The sequence below is a fragment of the Tupaia chinensis genome, unplaced genomic scaffold (genome assembly GCF_000334495.1).
Source record: "Tupaia chinensis unplaced genomic scaffold, TupChi_1.0 Scaffold143598_1, whole genome shotgun sequence".
Lineage (NCBI taxonomy): Eukaryota > Metazoa > Chordata > Mammalia > Scandentia > Tupaiidae > Tupaia > Tupaia belangeri.
Genome location: NW_006203444.1, coordinates 39,376 through 44,699, shown reverse-complemented (window position 1 = coordinate 44,699; position 5,324 = coordinate 39,376).

Here is a 5,324-nt window from a genome sequence, read left to right as displayed (position 1 = left end):
GGGTCGGACTCCTCCACCAGTTATCTCAGTAATTCCATTTTACGGCTCTCAGTTAATGGTGATTTCCACATGTTGGACTCTCCCCTGACACCACCCACCCACCCACCCACACACACACACACAATTATTTTGTGCAGTTGTTTATAATAACCTTCAGTTGAACTGTGGGGTACCTGGCCCAAATCCCGCCCCTTCACTTTTCTCTTCACATGCTGTAGCCCACTATTGGCATGCTGGCATGCTCTCTCTTATGGCTCCTTAAGAGTCTCCCAGTTATGACTGATCTCTGTGCCAGAGGTTGGTCCTGTGCTGCTAGTGCAGTCCCCATTGAAGGCAACTGTGAGATCCTCATATCCTGGGCCTCATGAGGTGCCTAAAGGGACCTTAGATCTACAAGAGACTGCACCTTCTTGAATAGGACTTGCTTCAGTGAAGAAATGGGGAGAATGTCACTTACTCCTTCATGGGATATCAAAGAAAGACCTTATGGCATCTTCTCCCACTTATGCTGACATTTACCTGTTGAAGCATGACCTGAATGAAACCAGAAAGTGGCAAGAAAGAAACTACTGGCATAGGCAGGACTCAGTGCTGTGAAGCATGTTCCCTTCCAGCACTCAAGTTCCTTATTAGTTCCAGCATGTACAGATACCTCTTCCCTCAGGATAGCATCTCTTGTATGAGGGTTCTCTGTCTAGAAAAGTGGACTGTAGTCCAGGTTGCTCCATAAGACTCTTCACAACTCCAGGCAATTCTCTTCACATGGCTCCTGGGTGAAACTTATTAGGACCTATGCTCAGTACCAAAAAGTAAAAATACAATTAATTTTTTTTTAATTCAGAAACCACAGAGCTGGCATCACAATGTGATTTTGTGCTTAGCAAAGATCTCTTCATTTTTGTAAGCAGTGACCTCTCTTACAGTATTTAAAATAGGAATGCTGCCTAGGCACAAAGATTTGGTGTACAACCCTGTGACAAAACATGGCTGTTGACTGAAGAAGAGAGCTGTGTAATGTTTGAGAAGGTAGTAAAATACATCCAGAAGCTCTTCAGCAGCCTGCAGACAGCCCTGATGGCACCTACTGTTTCAGGCTCTACAGCAACTGTCCAGGTAAATGAGAAGATATTAAATCTGGTGGCTACTATCTCCAGGTCAAGCTGGTGTCACTGGGGACCTGCTTTGGAAAATTCACTAAGACTCTCAAGTTTTGGTTGCACTTCATGGCTTTAGATTAACTTGTACCTTATGCCAAGTATAAAGTGTGAATAAAACCTGGAACAGAGCAGTCCTTCCTATATGGAATCATGTGTTGAAATCTTTTTTTTTCTTTTTTTTTTCAAAATCATGTTTTACTAATAAGGCTTCTGGAAAAATAGGTGTCAGCATCTTCTCCAGACTTAGTTCCATCTGAGAGGAAGTAGAAAGAAAGAGACAAAAATGGACCCATGTAGTCTGAGCCTAAGCAGTCTGAGCAACCTGCACCAGCAAGTAAACTGAGCACCTTTATTTATAGGGCAAAACAACACCACGTATAAATGACATTCTTTAGATAAGTTGGTATTTTACAGACATAAGAAGCAAGTGATATTGGTCTTCTCATCCTTGAAGGTTCAGATAAGCTGGTGCCATGTGTCTCTTGGTTATGACAAAAGGAAAGAAATTTCCTGTAAATTACTTATCTAGTGAAGTGAAGCCTATCTGTAGATGTCGGGAGTACACTCTCTTGCATACATCTATATCTCCTGATTACATCCATACCAAAGAGAAATTCCATTAAACTTATTATCAAGTGAAGAAAAGCCTAGCTGCAGGTGTGGGGAGGATACTTTCTTGTGAATATCAAAGGGGATTTGATAAGACCATAGGATCTTACAGAAGCAAGCAGGGCTTGAACTTTGTTAATTGGGGTCAAGATGTTTCCTGCATTCCATAAAATTTATCTGTGGAGAGCCCCTGGAAAATTCCACCCTTTGCTCTGCCTGCAGTAAAGCTTAAGGAAAGGCCAAGCTGTAAGGTTTTTCTATAGCTTAAAGGGACAGGTTACATTTGCTGAGAGCATATCCCAACATCCTCAAGGTTTATCTCTGAACATGTCTCTACAAATAGTGCTAGAAGAGTACTCAATATTTTGTGTAATTTTGATTAGTGAACCACAACACAAGCCTTAATCATTCTAATAAAACAAGCAAACAAACAAAACACTTGCCAGAGGTGAAAAAGTGATATTGGACATCAAAAATATAATAACATGTATATCTCCATGCAAAAAATGAAATACAGGGTAAACATGTGACCTCTTGGTTAAAGGGAAACATCAAGTTACTTACAAAGGTCTTCCCATCAGGCTAACATCAGATCTCTTGGCAGAAACAATGCAGGCAAGGAAAGAATGGGGAAACATAGTCAAAGTGTTGAGTGAAAAACAATTTCAATCAAGAATACTATACCTGGCAAGATTATCTTTTATATGGGAAAAAAAGATAAAGACATTCTCAGATAAACAAAATTTGAAGGAATTTACCAACTCCAGACCAGCTCTTCAAGAGGTTCTGAAGGGAGTACTATACCAGGAAAACTAAGAAGTCAGACAGACAGTTATACAAGAACAAAAAGCAACAAAGAAAATGGCTCACTTATATATATATATATATAAAGAAACCCTCTATCTGTTGCCTACAAAAAACTCACCTTATGGATAAAGACATACATTGACTAAAAGTAAAGGGCTGGAAAAAGATATTCTATGCAAATGGAAATCAAAAAGGGGCTGGAGTAGTGATAGTGATCTCAGACAAAATAGGTTTCAAGACAAAGATTGTAAGAAGAGACAAAGAAGGGCATTATATAATAGTAAATGGGGTAATCCAGCAAGAAGACATATCTATAAATATAAATATCTATACACCTAACTCAGGTGGACCTAAATATGTAAAGGAAAGACTGCTGTAGCTAAAAGGAGAGACAGGGAGAAATACTATAAATTTCTGGAGATTTCAATACCCCATTATCTACTTAAGAAAGATCTTCTGGACAGAAAATAGAGAGATACAGGACCTAAATGATACTATAAATCAAATGGGCTTGACAGATATCTATAGAACTTTCTACCCTACGTCCACAACATATATATTTTTCTCACCCTGGCATGGAACCTTTTCAAAGATTGATCATATGTTAGGATACAAATCAAGCCTTTACAGATTCAAAGGCATAGAAACTATCCAGCATCTTTTCTGACCATGATGGGATTAAACTCAAGATCAATTTCAAGAAACAACCCCCAAAACATGGAAACTGAGCAACCTACTTTTGAATGACTTACTCACTACTGAAGAAATGAAGGCAGAAATAAAAAAAAATTATGGAAACAAATGATAATGAGTACACAAGTGTCAATAATCTATGGGACACAGCAAAAGCAGTCACAAGAGGAAATTCATAGCAATTAGTGTGCATAAGAATAGGATGGAAAGATGACAAATAGATAACCCATCATCATGCCTCAGGAAATTGGAAAAACAACAACAAACAAACCCCAAAAATGCCAGGTGAAAAGAAATAATAAAGGTTCGAGCACAAATAAATGAAATAGAAAATAAATGAACCACACAGAAAATAAATGAAAACAAAAGTTGGTTCTTTGGAAAGATTAACAAGATTGACACACCATTGGCTAGACTGATCAAGAAGAAGAAAGAAACCAGATAAATCAAATATGTGATGAAACAGGCAATATTACAACGTTCATAGTAGAAATACAAAATATCATTAGAGGATACTATGAGCGACTATATGCCAACAAACAAGATAACTTGGAGGAGATGGACAAATTCATGGATGCATATAATCTACCAAGATTGAATCAGGAGGACATAGAGAACCTGAATAGACCCATAACGAGCCAGGAGATTGAATCAGTAATAAATAACCTCCCAAAAAAGAAAAGCCCAGGTCCAGATGGTTTCACTTCTGAATGCTACTAAACTTTTAAGGAAGAGTTAACCCCTATTCTACTAAAATTATTCCTAAAGATTCAAAAGGAAGGAAACCTTCCAAATTCATTTTATGAAGCTTCCATCATCCTCATCCCCAAAACAGAGAAGGACATGACAAAAAAGGAAAACTACAGACCAATATCATTGATGAGTATAGATGCAAAAATTCTCAACAAAATACTCACAAATCGTATCCAACAACATATAACAAAGATTATTCATCACGACCAGGTAGGCTTTATCCCAAGGATGCAAGGGTGGTTCAACATACTCAAGATCATAAATGTAGTACACCACATTAACACAAAGAAAGATAAAAGCCATATGATCATTTCAATTGATGGGGAGAAAGCATTTGATAAAATACAACATCCTTTTATGATTAAGACCCTCAGTAAGATTGGTATAGAAGGATAATTTCTTAACACAATAAAAGCCATGTACGAAAAACCTACAGCTAACATTATACTGAATGGGGAATAGCTAAAAGCTTTTCCGCAATAAACGGATAGTAGGCAACGCTGCCCACTTTCTCCATTGCTCTTTAACATAGCACTGGAAGACTTAGCTAATGCAATCAGATAAGAGAACAATATAAAAGGCATTTTAACAGGCAAAGAAGAGTTGAAAATATCTTTATTCGCAGATGGCATGATGGTATACTTATAAGACCCAAAGGTCTCCATGAAAAAACTTCTTGAAGTAATAAGTGAATACAGTAAAGTGGCAGGATACCAAATCAATATCCAAAAATCTATAACATTTCTATATATGAACAAGTTGAATGAAGTAGAGCTGAAGAAAGGAATCCCTTTCACCATAGCACAAGATGTATAAGATACCTAGGGATAAACCTAACTAAGAAAGTTAAAGACCTTTATAAAGAAAACTGAAAATCTTAAAAAAGGTATTGAAAGTGATATTTAAAAAGTGGAAGGACATACCATGTTCATGGATTGGAAGAATTAAAATAATCAAAATGGCAATTCTATTCAAATTAATCAACACCTTTAATGCAATTCTAATCAAAATACCAGAAATATTCTTCACAGACCTAGAAAAGACAATCATAGCATTTGTCTGGAATCATAAAAGACCTCGTATTGCAAAATCAATCCTGTGCAAGAAGAATGGAGTAGGAGGCATATCACTTCCTGATCCCAAGATATACTGTAAAGCTGTGATCATCAAAACAGCGTGGTATTGGCACAAAAACAAACATGTGGACCAATGGAATAGAATAGAGACCCCAGAAATAACCCCCAAGGCTTACAGCCAACTGATTTTTGACAAAGGATATCAGTCAATCCATTGGGAAAAGGAAAA